Source organism: Schistocerca serialis, chromosome 3 (assembly GCF_023864345.2).
Source record: "Schistocerca serialis cubense isolate TAMUIC-IGC-003099 chromosome 3, iqSchSeri2.2, whole genome shotgun sequence".
Lineage (NCBI taxonomy): Eukaryota > Metazoa > Arthropoda > Insecta > Orthoptera > Acrididae > Schistocerca > Schistocerca serialis.
In genome coordinates, this window is record NC_064640.1 from 332,944,582 (window position 1) to 332,959,081 (window position 14,500).

General features: G+C 28.4%; 2 long non-coding RNA genes across 2 annotated transcripts in view; one reads left to right on the forward strand and one right to left on the reverse strand.

Moving 5' to 3' along the window:
* Positions 1–14,500, reverse strand: part of LOC126470140 (uncharacterized) — a 267,886-nt gene that overhangs the window by 37,734 nt on the left and 215,652 nt on the right. The gene's annotated exons all lie outside the window — the stretch shown is intronic.
* The window catches only part of LOC126470139 (uncharacterized), a 245,993-nt gene continuing 245,088 nt past the window's right edge, over positions 13,596–14,500 (forward strand). Inside the window, exon 1 of the long non-coding RNA XR_007586136.1 lies at positions 13,596–13,699. This is a non-coding gene — a long non-coding RNA (uncharacterized LOC126470139). The remainder of the gene's footprint in view (positions 13,700–14,500) is intronic.

Sequence of the window (14,500 nt, forward strand, 5' to 3'; positions counted from 1 at the left end):
ACTTCTATTAATCCTAGAATCAGCAGTAGCAATAATTCAAGCTTACGTTTTCTCAATTTTAAGAACTTTATATTCTACAAGACTATACTAAAACTATGTTAACAACTCACTCAAACCACCCATTCCACTTAGTAGATTATAGACCTTTACCATTAACAGGAGCAATTAGAGCAATAGTTCTACTATCAGGATTAGCAAAATGATTTCACCTATTTAATCATAATTTAATTATAATCGGATTTGGAATTACCCTACTGACCATAATTCAATGATGACGAGATGTAGTACGAGAAGGGACATACCAAGGGCTACATACCGGATCTGTATGAATTGGATTATGATAAGGAATAATTTTATTTATTGCATCAGAAGTACTATTTTTTGTTTACTTTTTTTTTGAGCATTTTTTAGAAGAAGACTAGCACCTACTATTGAACTAGGGATACTATGACCCCCAATAGGAATTCAACCTTTTAATCGTATACAAATTCCATTACTTAATACAGCTATTCTTTTATCATCAGGAGTAACAGTAACATGAGTGCATCATAGTTTAATAGAATCTAATCATACTCAAGCATTACAAGGACTGTTCTTTACAGTATTACTAGGACTATACTTCACAATACTTCAAGCATACGAATATTGAGAAGCACCCTTCACCATTGCAGATGCAGTTTATGGATCAACATTCTTTGTTGCAACAGGATTCCATGGTTTACATGTAATTATCGGAAAAAATTTCTTATCAACATGTCTACTTCGACATTCAATAAACCAATTCTCACCAAGACACCACTTTGGGTTTGAAGCAGCAGCATGATACTGACACTTTGTAGACGTAGTATGATTATTCTTATGCAACTCAATTTATTGATAAGGTAGATAATTGTTCTTCTAGGATAAATAGTACATTTGACTTCCAATCAGAAAGCTTGATATAAATCAAGAAAATCAATCCTGATTTTATCTACAAGAATTTTTATTAGATTTATTTTCCCAATAATTGTTATAATCCTTGCAACAACATTATCAAAAATATTAATTAATGACCGAGAAAAAAGATCATCATTTGACTGTGGATTTGACACAAAAAGATCAGCACGAATACCATTCTCGCTTCGAATGTTCTTAATTACAGTAATTTTCTTAATTTTTGATGTCGAAATCGCACTTATCCTTCCAATTGTTATTATTTTTAAAACTTCAGACATTATAATCTGAACAGTATCAACAATATTTTTTATTATAGTATTACTAGGTGGACTATTCCATGAATGAAATCAAGGAGCCTTACAATGAGCAGAATGAAAGGTTGTAGTTAACTATAACATTTGGGTTGCATTCAAAAAGTATTGATATAATCAATCAACCTTAAATAGAATATAAAGCGAAATATTGCAGTCAGTTTCGACCTGGAAGGTTGGTAAATAAAATACCCTTATTCTTATTAATTGAAGCCAAAAAAGAGGCTTATTACTGTTAATAATATAATTGAACTATAAAGTGCCAATTAAGGAAATTTAAAGTCAATATGAAAGCTGCTAACTCTTTATATTAGCGGTTAAACTCCATTAACATTTCTAAAATATACATAGTTTAAATAAAACATTTCATTTTCACTGTAAAAATAATATATGTATATTTATAAATAACTAAAATTAAAAATACTTCCTTAACATCTTCAGTGTCACGCTCTAATTATAACCTATTTAAGTAAACGAAAAATAATACTACCAACACAAATATTGAAAAAATAAAAGTTAAAAGATAAATCTTATAATTAGATTCATATCAACCTGTATATTACCAATTAAATAAATAAATAGTCTATATAAACCTTGACCACCAAATAATTCACCTCAACCATAATCAAACGATTTAGATGAATAATAACCTAATTTTAAAGGAATATATGTAATAAACTTAGTTGAAAGAAAGGGTATAAACCACATAGAACCAGCAAATGTGACAAAAGAAAATATACTTAAAGAAAATAAATTTTGAGAAAAATCGAAATTAGAAATGAGATAACCCAAATAAGCACATAAAACAACTACAGTAAAAGTTAAAAACTTTAAATAATAAGGCAAGGTAATCTCATGAGGAACAGGAAAAATTAATCAAGACAAAAGGCTACCACCAAAAACAGCAACAAACAATAAACCAATTATACCAAACGAAATATAATTACCCTTATCATCAAAAGAAAATCTAGAATAAAAATTATTATCACCAGATATTGAATAATAAAAAAGATGAAATGAATAAGAAGCAGTTAAACCAGTAGAAAAGAAATAAAGAAAAAATATCTAACAATTAATTCATCTTTAACAAACCGTCTCAAGAATTAAATACTATGAATAAAACCCTGCTAAAAAACGTATACCACATAAAGACAAACTAGAAACATTAAAACAAACTGAAGTTAAAGTTATAAAGTTAACATTTGAACCTATAAAACGAATATCCTGAGAATTCTTTAAAATATGAATTATTGAACCTGCACACATAAACAATAACGCCTTAAATAAAGCATGAGCTAATAAATGAAAAAACGCAAGTTTTGGATAACCCATAGCCCAAAATTCATATTATTAAACCAAGTGGTCTTAAAGTAGAAAGAGCAATAATTTTCTTTAAATCAAATTCAAAATTAGCTATCAAAACAGCCATAAATATAGTTATACAACCAATTCAAAGTAAGAATCAACCACAATTATAAATTTCTAATATTGGTCTGAAACGAATTAATAAATAAACCCCGGGCAGTAACAAGAGTAGAAAAATGAACCAAAGCAGAAACAGGAGTAGGAGCAGCCATAGCAGCAGGAAGTCAAGAAGAAAAGAGAATTTGAGCTCTTTTAGTTATAGCTGCTGAAACAATTAATGTAATAATAAGCTTTATTTCAAAACAATTAGAAATAAAATCATAATAATAAATATAATTTCAACTACCAAAATTCAATATTCAAGCAATAGAAATTAAAATAGCAACATCACCAATACGATTAGAAAGTGCAGGTTATATACCTGCATTATAAGATTTCACATTTTGGTAGTAAATAACTAAACAATAAGAAACTAAACCCAAACCATCCCATCGTCATAAAATTCTAATCAAATTAGGACTAATAATTAAAGAACCTATAGAAAGAATAAATATTAAAACAATAACAATAAAACGATTAATATTCTTTTCTCCCTATATATAATCCTCTCTATAATAAATAAACAAAGATGAAATATATATAACAAAAGACAAAAAAATAAGAGACATTCAGTCCAAAATTAAAGACATAACAACCATAGAACCATTTAAATTAAAAAGTTCTCATTCAACAAAAACTCTATAATCAATTATTAAATAACAAATACCCAAAATAAAAATTATAGTTCTAGAAGAAAATGAAGAAAAAAACTCAAAGAACAAATTGAAAATAAATTCACGGTCTAAGATGAAAATTTCATATCATTGATTCCACAAAACAACATTTTTAACTAAAATACTTAAGCAAACAAAACAAAAAAATACGTACGCTTTAAACAAAGTATGTTTAAAGGTAACCAATGTAAAAGTAAAAGATGATATTCACGAAAATAACCAATAGAACGAGTATAAACACCAGAATAGTAATTACCATGTTGGGAATAAGAATACATATATAAAGTATAAACAGCTCTAAAAAAGACAAAAAAATTAAACCGAAAAATCTAAAAGAAGATCAACATATAATTCAATTTAATAATCTAAGTTCACCTACCAAATTTAAAGAAGGAGGAGCAGCTATATTAGATGATCTCAAAAGGAATTATCATAAAGCCATTCTTGGTATCAAATTAATTATACCCTTGTTAATTAATAGTCTTTATCTTCCTAAACGTTCATAAATAATATTAGATAAACAAAATAAACCAGAAGAACATAAACCATGACCAACCATTAAAGAAAGAGAACCTATACAACCTCATCAATTCATAGTCATCAATCCTCCAATAACCATTCTTATATGAGCAACAGAAAAATTTGCAATTAAAGACTTTAAATCAACCTGACGAAAACAAATAAATCTAACAATAACCCCACCAGATAAACCCAAAGACAATCAAAAATAATTATACTTTAAACCCAAATAAGAAATAACCTTCATAATGCGAAAAATACCATAACCACCTAACTTTAATAAAACACCAGCAAGAATCATTCTACCTGAAATAGGGGCCTCAACATGAGCCTTAGGAAGCCATAAATGAACCAAAAATATTGGCATATTATCTAAAAAAGCAAGAATTATAAAAACATAAAATATAAAATAATACGAACCAAAATCAACCAATAAAGGAGTATAAAAAATTAAATAAACACCAGCCTGTAAGCGTTCAGGTTGATAACCTCAACCCAAAATCAAAAGTGAAGGAGGAACTAATGTAGCCTTAAAAAATATAAAAAAAAGAAGACTCAATATAGCAAACAAACAATAAAGCATAATCATTAAAACATAAGACCATAAAGACAAAAAAGATAGAATGATATGAACTTAAATAAACTGAACCTCTAACAGTAATTATTAAAGAACAAATTCAAAAACTAAGCAAAATAAAACTAAAAGAAAAATAATCAATACCAAAATAATATCTAATTATATTCAAATCTGCATATGAGTAAACACAAATCAAAAAACAAAACTAGACAGAGATATTAAATAATGAACCAACCATCAACAATTATTAACCAAACAAAGAGAGGTCAAAAAAATAGTTATAAATAAATACTTTAACATAAAGATAAACCAAAAAAATTAAAAACGTCATTTCCATGAGAACGAATTATAGAAACTAAAATATAAAGACCTAGAGCACCTTCACAAACAGAAAAAACGAAAAAAAATAACAGGAAAAAAATAATCATAATCAAACTCAATAAGAAAAACAATAACTAATATAAATAAAAAAAGAACAATATATTCTAATCTCAAAAGAACCATTAATAAATGCTTACATTTAGAAGAAAAAACATAAACACCAGCAAAATTAACTAATAAAGAATTAAGACACAGAATATAAACATTTGTTTTAATAGTTTCAAAAAAACGCCGGTGTTGTAAACCGGAAATAAGTCCAGCCGCCACTTTTAAAACTTCAGAGGTGAAAAAGCTTCCATCTTCGGTCCCCAAAACCGATATTTTTAATAAACTTACCCCTGAAATGATCAAAATAATAATTATATCACTATCAAAAGTAATAAATATTAATTTTATTAAATTAAGATACCCAATATCAATAATGCTTTTCATTATCATACAAACTTTTCTAAATGAACTAATAACAGGAACAATAATGGAAAGATATTGATTATCATATATTTTATTTTTGACGTTTCTTGGTGGTATATTAGTTATATTTATTTAAATTACGAGAATTGCATCAAACGAAATATTTCAACCTAAACCAATTACGATAATTATTACCTTAACAATATGAGTATTTTTTATATCAACATTAATTATTTTAGGTATAGCAATATTTATAGACTTTTTCAAGAATACTGAAACTATAAATATTGTTAATTTAATCAATTATCAATAAATAACAATATCTTTAGAAAAACTATATAATAGGCTAACATTCATTATCACAATAATAATAATAATTTATTTATTTTTAACACTATTAGCAGTTGTTAAAATCACTAATATTAGCCAGGGACCTATTCGTAATATAAGATAATTTACTAATGAATAAACCCTTACGATTAAGAAATCCTTTAATTATAATCATGAATAACTCATTAGTTGATTTACCTGCACGAACAATTATTACATTTTGATGAAATTTTGGGTCCCTACTAGGGTTATGTTTGGTAATTCAAATTGTAACTGGACTATTTTTTGCTATACATTATACATCAAATATTGAAATAGCATTTAGTAGTGTAGTTCACATCTGCCGAGACGTAAATAATGGTTGAAATATTCGAACCTTACATGGAAATGGAGCTTCTATATTTTTTGTTTGTATTTATTTACATGTAGGACGAGGAATTTCCTACGGATCTTACATATACATACACACCTGAATAATTGGTACAGTATTTATATTCTTTGTTATAGCAACTGCATTTATAGGATACGTTTTACCTTGAGATCAAATATCATTTTAAGGTGTGACAGTAATAACTAATTTATTATCAGCAATTCCATATTTAGGATCAGATTTAGTTCAATGAGTGTGGGGAATGTTTGCTGTTGATAACGCAACATTAAATCGATCCTTTACATTCCATTATGTACTACCATTTATTATTGCTGCAATAGCAGTAACTTATTTATTCTTTCTTCACCAAACATTAAATCGATTCATTATTAATTATATTGTGCTTGATTAATCCTTACCTCCTAGGGGATCCAGATAATTTTGTACCTGCTAATCCATTAGTAACCCCCGCTCATATTCAACCAGAATGATATTTCTTATTTGCATATGCAATTCTACAATCAATCCCTAATAAGTTAGGAGGAGTTATTGCATTATTCTTATCAATTAGAATCTTAATAATTTCACCATTTTATAATAAAACACCATTCCGAGGTATTCAATTCTATCCTATTAATCAGATTTTATTCTGAATTATCTACATCTACATCTACATCCACACTCCGCAAGCCACCTGACGGTGTGTGGCGGAGGGTACCTTGAGTACCTCTATCGGTTCTCCCTTCTATTCCAGTCTCGTATTGTTCGTGGAAAGAAGGATTGTCGGTATGCCTCTGTGTGGGCTCTAATCTCTCTGATTTTATCCTCATGGTCTCTTCGCGAGATATACGTCGGAGGGAGCAATATACTGCTTGACACTTCGGTGAAGGTATGTTCTCGAAACTTTGACAGAAGCCTGTACCGAGCTACTGAGCGTCTCTCCTGCAGAGTCTTCCACTGGAGTTTATCTATCATCTCCGTAACACTTTCGCAATTACTAAATGATCCTGTAACGAAGCGCGCTGCTCTCCGTTGGATCTTCTCTATATCTTCTATCAACCCTATCTGGTACGGATCCCACACTGCTGAGCAGTATTCAAGCAGTGGGTGAACAAGCATACCGTAACCTACTTCCTTTGTTTTCGGATTGCATTTCCTTAGGATTCTTCCAATGAATCTCAGTCTGGCATCTGCTTTACCGACGATCAACATTATATGATCATTCCATTTTAAATCACTCCTAATGCGTACTCCCAGATAATTTGTGGTGTTAACTGCTTCCAGTTGCTGACCTGCTATTTTGTAGCTAAATGATAAAGGATCTATCTTTCTGTGTATTCGCAGCACATTACATTTGTCTACATTGAGATTCAATTGCCATTCCCTGCACCATGTGTCAATTCGCTGCAGATCCTCCTGCATTTCAGTACAATTTTCCATTGTTACAACCTCTCCATACACCACAGCATTATCTGCAAAAAGCCTCAGTGAACTTCCGATGTCGTCCACAAGGTCATTTATGTATACTGTAAATAGCAACGGTCCTATGACACTCCCCTGTGGCACACCTGAAATCACTCTTACTTCGGAAGACTTCTCTCGATTGAGAATGACATGCTGCGTCCTGTTATCTAGGAAGTCCTCAATCCAATCACACAATTGGTCTAATAGTCCATATGCTCTTACTTTGTTCATTAAACGACTGTGGGGAACTGTATCGAACGCCTTGTGGAAGTCAAGAAACACGGCATCTACCTGTGAACCCATGTCTATGGCCCTCTGAGTCTCGTGGACAAATAGCGCGAGCTGGGTTTCACATGACCGTCTTTTTCGAAACCCATGCTGATTTATATTAGTATGGGATGGTTTGGGTTTAGTATCCTATTGTTTAGTTATTTACTACCAAAATGTGAAATCTTATAATGCAGGTATATTAACTGCACTTTCTAATCGTATTGGTGATGTTGCTATTTTAATTTCTATTGCTTCAATATTGAATTTTGGTAGTTGAAATTATATCTATTATTATGATTTTATTTCTAATTCGTTTGAAATAAAGCTTATTACTATATTAATTGTTTTAGCAGCTATAACTAAATGAGCTCTAATTCCCATTTCTTCTTGACTTCCTGCTGCTATGGCTGCTCCTACTCCTGTTTCTGCTTTGGTTCATTCTTCTACTCTTGCTACTGCTGGGGTTTATTTATTAATTCGTTTCAGACCAATATTAGATATTTATAATTGTGGTTGATTCTTACGTTTGATTGGTTGTATAACTATATTTATGGCTGTTTTGGGGGCTAATTTTGAATTTGATTTAAAGAAAATTATTGCTCTTTCTACTTTAAGACAACTTGGTTTAATAATAAGAATTTTGCCTATGGGTTATCATAAACTTGCGTTTCTTCATTTAATAGCTCTGCTTTATTTGAGACGCTATTGTTTATGTGTGCAGGTTCCAGAATTCGTAATTTAAAGGATTCTCAGGATATTCGTTTTATAATTAAATAATTAAATAATTAAAAAACCTATGGCAAGAATAAATATTAAAACAATAACAATAAAACGATTTATAATCTTTTCTCCCGATATATAATCCTCTCTATAATAAATAACCAAAGAAGAAATATATATATAACAAAGGACATAAAAGTAAGAGACATTCAATCCAAAATTAAAGTCATAACAACCATAGAACCATTTAAATTAAAAAGTTCTCATTAAACAAAAACTCTATAATCAATTATTAAATAATAAATACCCAAAATAAAATTTATAGTTCTAAAAAATAATAAAGAAAGAAAACTAAAAAATCAAATAGAAAATAAATTCATGGCCTAAGATGAAAAATTCATATAATTGATTCCACAAAACAACATTTTTAATTAAAATACTTAAGCAACCTAAACAATAAATAGTCACCCTTTAAACAAAGAATGTTTAAAGGTAATCATTGTAAAAGTAAAAGATGATATTCACGAAAATAACCAATAGAACAAGTATAAACACCAGAATAATAATTACCATGCTGAGAATAAGAATACATATATAAAGTATAAACAGCTCTAAAAAAAGACAAAAAAATTGAAGCAAAAAATCTAAAAGATGATCAAGACATAATTCTAAATGGTAATCTTAGTTCACCTACCAAATTTAAAGAAGGAGGAGCAGCTATATTAGATGATCTCAAAAGGAATCGTCATAAAGCCATTCTTGGTATCAAATTAACTATACCCTTGTTAATTAATAGTCTTCATCTACCTAACGTTCATAAATAATATTAGATAAACAAAATAAACCAGAAGAACATAAACCATGACCAACCATTAAAGAAAGAGAGCCTATACAACCTCATCAATTCATAGTCATCAATCCTCCAATAACCATTCTTATATGAGCAACCGAAGAATATGCAGTTAAAGACTTTAAATCAACCTGACGAAATCAAATAAATCTAACAATAAGCCCACCAGATAAACCCAAAGACAATCAAAAATAATTAAACTTTAAACCCAAATAAGAAATAACCTTCATACCACGAAAAAAACCATAACCACCTAACTTTAATAAAACATCAGCAAGAATCATTCTACCTGAAATAGGGGCCTCAACAAGAGCCTTAGGAAGCCATAAATGAACCAAAAATATTGGCATCTTAACTAAAAAAGCAAGAATTATAAAAACATAAAATATAAAATAATAAGAACCAAAATCAGCCAATAAAGGAAAATATAAACGAATAGAAAAATCATAAACCCTAAATAATTCTAATAATAAAGGTAATCTAGCAACCACAGTATAAAAAATTACATAAACACCAGCCTGTTAGCGTTCAGGTTGATAACCTCAACCCAAAATCAAAAGTAAAATAGGAATTAATCTAGCCTCAACAAAAATGTAATAAGAAAGAAGACTCAGTCTAGCAAACGAACAATAAAGCATAATCATTAAAATTGAGACCATAAAGACAAAAAAATTAGAATGATAAGAAGTTAAATATACTGAACCTCTAGCAGTAATTAATAAAGAACAAATTCAAAAACTAAGCAAAATAAAACTAAAAAAAATAAACAATACCAAAATAATATCTAATAATATTCAAATCTGCATATGAATAAACACAAATCATAAAAACCAAACTAGACAGAAATATTAAAGAATGAACCAACCATCAACAATTATTAACCAAACAAAGAGGGGTCAAAAAAATAGTTATAAATAAATACTTTAACATAAAGATAACCAAAAGAATTAAAAAATTCATTTCCATGAGAACGAATTATTGAAACTAAAATAGAAAGACCTAGAGCACCTTCACAAACAGAAAAAACCAAAAAATAACAGGAAAAAAATAATCATAATCAAACTCAATAAGAAATACAATAACTAATATAAATAAAGAAAGAACAATATGTTCTAATCTCAAAAGAACCATTAATAAATGCTTACGTTTAAAAGAGAAAACATAAACACCAGCAAAATAAACCCATAAAGAAGTAAAGACAGAGAATATAAACTTTAGTTTTAATAGTTTTAAAAAACGCCGGTCTTGTAAACCGGAAATAAGTCCAGCCCCCACTTTTAAAACTTCAGAGGTGAAAAAGCTTCCATCATCGTTCCCCAAAACCGATATTTTTCATAAACTAACCCCTCAAATGATCAAAATAATAATTATATCACTATCAAACGTAATAAATATTAATTTTATTAAATTAAGACGCCCAATATCAATAATGCTTTTCATTATCCTACAAACTTTTCTAGTTGGAATAATAACAGGATCTATAAAGGAAAGATATTGATTATCATATATTTTATTTTTAACGTTTCTTGGTGGCATATTAGTTCTATTTATTAATATTACGAGAATTGCATTAAACGAAACACTTCAACCTAAATCAATAACGATAATTATTACGTTAACAATATGAGTATTTATTATATCAACATTAATTATTTTAGATATAACAATATTTATAGACTTTTTCAAGAATACTGAAACTATAAATATTGATAATTTAATCAATTTTCAAGAAATAACAATATCTCTAGAAAAACAATGTAATAGGCCAACATTCATTATCACAATATAATAATAATTTACTTATTTTTAGCACTATTATGAGTTGTTAAAATCACTAATATTAACCAGGGGCCTATTCGTAAAATAAGATCATTAACTAATGAATAAACCTGTACAATTAAGACATCCCTTATTTAAAATCATTAATAACTCTTTAGTTGATTGACCTGCACCATCAATTATTTCATTTTGATGAAATTTTGGGTCCCTACTAGGGTTACGTTTGGTAATTCCTATTGTAACTGGACTATTTTTAGCCATGTATTATACATCAAATTTTAAAATAGCATTTAGTATTGTAGTTCACATCTGCCGAGACGTAAATAATGGTTGAATTATTCGAACCTTACATGCAAATGGAGCTTCTATATTTTATATTTTTTATTTATTTACATGTAGGACGAGGAATTTACTACGGATCTTACATATACATACACACCTGAATAATTGGTACAGTAATTATATTCTTAGTTATAGCAACTGTATTTATAGGATACGTTTTACCTTGAGGTCAAATATCATTTTGAGGTGCGACAGTAATTACTAATTTATTATCAGCAATTCCATATTTAGGAACAGATGTAGTTCAATGAGTGTGGGGAGGGTTTGCTGTTGATAATGCAACATTAAATCGATCCTTTACATTCCATTATGTACTACCATTTATTATTGCTGCAATAGCAGTAACTTATTTAATCTTTCTTCACCAAACAGTGTCTAATAACCCCTTAGGCCTAAATGGAGATATTGAAAAAATTCCATTTCACCCTTACTTTAGTTTCAAGGATTCTATTACATTTGTATTAATAACATCATTGTTAATTATATTGTGCTTTATTAATCCTTACCCCCTAGGGGATCCAGATAATTTTGTACCTGCTAATCCATTAGTAACCCCCATTCATATTCAACCTGAATGATATCTTATTTGCATATGCAATTCTACGATCACTCCATTAATAAGCTAGGAGGTGTTATTGCATTTTTCTTATCAATTAGAATCTTAATAATTATACCATTTTATAATAAAACACCATTCCGAGGTATTCAATTCTATCCCATTAATCAGATTTATTCTGAATTGTAGTAGTTGTTGTATGCTTATTAACATGAATTGGTAAATGACCTGTTGAAGAACCTTATATTATAACAGGACAAATCTTAACTATTATCTTCTTTACATACTTCTTAATTAATGTTCATGTTGCAAACACATGAGATAAACTAATTAAGGAATAATAAGTTAATTAGCTAAGGAAAAGCATATGTTTTGAAAACCTAAAACTAGAAGTTTAACTCCTCTATTAACTTTTCTTAAAAAATTTCACTAAATAAATGAAATATATAAAATCTTTAAACCAGCAAAGAAAATAAAAAAATTCAAAGATAAAGGCAAAAAATTTTTCAAGCTAAGTGCATTAACTTATCATAACGAAAACATGGTAATGTACCCCGAACTCAAATAAATCCAAAGGACATAACAGCAAGTGTAATAAAAAATATAAAAGAATAACAAACACTACCTAAAAAAATTAAACCTAATAATATTTTTATAAAATCAATTCTAGTATACTCAGCTAAAAAAATTAAAGTAAACCCGCCTGCACCATATTCAATATTAAAATCTGAAACTAACTCAGATTCACCTTCAGCAAAGTCAAAAGGAGTACGGTTAGTTTCAGCTGAACATCAAGCAAAACAAGCTAAAGCTAAAGGAAAAGAAATAACAATAAATCAACAATAAAGCTGATAATTTATAAAGTCAAACATGTTAAAACTACCAATTAAAATAATCAAAGATAATAAAATTATAGCCAAACTAACTTCGTATGAAATTGTTTGAGCAACCAAACGAGGAGAACCTAATAAAGAATAATTTGAATTAGAAGACCAGCCAGCAATTATAACAGTATAAACGCATAATCTAGTACAACATAAAAAAAAAACAAAAACCCATAAGAAAAAGAACATATATATGTTAAGTAAGGGAAAATTCTCAAACAGCCAAGGAAAATACTAAATTAAAAACAGGAGAAAAATAATAAAGTAAATAATTAGATATAATAGGAATTGGCTGCTCCTTACAAATTAACTTAACAGCATCACTAAATGGTTGAGGAATCCCTATAGATCCTACTTTATTTGGACTCTTTCGAATTTGGATATAACCTAAAACCTTACGCTCTAATAAAGTTAAAAAAGCAACACTAATTAAAACACAAATAACTAATAAAAGAAAATTCAAAATAAACATAAATAAATCATAAAGTATCAATACCATTTGTAAAAAAAACCCTACATAAATGAATTCTAAATTCAACACATTAATCTGTCAAAATAGTAAACTAATTACAATTAATCAATAAAATAACAAATATTTCAACCATATGGTCCTTTCGTACTAATATGAATTAATAATCTTAGGATAGAAACCGACCTGACACACGCCGGTGTGAACTCAGATCATGTAAGAATTTAAAGGTCGAACAGACCTATTTAATGGGCTACTGCACCCAAAATTTTTCTTAATCCAACATGCGCACTCAAACACAATTACGCTGTTATCCCTAAGGTAACTTAATCTTATGATCATAAATTATGGATCAAAACAACAAACATAAATAAATGATATAATAATGAAGAGTTTATTTATTCTTCATGTCACTCCAACAAAACATCATCATTATATATAGAAAGACAAACAAAACACTATATAAAAGTAAAATGTTAAGCTCTATAGGGTCTTCTCGTCCTAAAGAAAAATTTGAGCCTTTTGACTCAAAAGTTAAATTCAAAAATTTATTAAGAGACAGTTGATTTCTCGTCAAGCCATTCATTCCAGCCCCTAATTAAGAGACTAATGATTATGCTACCTTTGCACGGTCAAAATGGAACGGCTCTTTAAAAATCCGCTCAGTGAGCAGGCCAGACCTAAAAGCACTTTCAAGATGCCATGTTTTTGATAAACAGACGGAAATAAATTTTTCCTAGTTCCTTATAATAAATTCACAAGGTAAACATTATATACAAATAAATATACTAATTCTATCATTATTATTACAAAAATTTTAAAATTAAATCAATAATCTTAATAAAAAACCTAAAATAATTGTAAAATCAAAATAAAAAATAATGAACTAAAACGTAATCTTAAAGATAGCTGGTTAAAAGCTTACTATTATATTTCATAAAACAAATTATTGGTTATTAACTACAAAGCTTATCCCTTAAAGAATAAATAAGTTAATATTTGTACTTAAAAAATTAAATGAAAACAATTAACTTCAAGAAATTCAATTTTTTCTTATGAAACTAGATATCTTGGGAAACAATTAACATCTCATTTCTATAAATTATTTAATAACAATTATGATACATTAACTATAAATTATTTATAAATCAACCCAAATCGAGACAAGTAAAGTAAATACTAAAACTTTGATA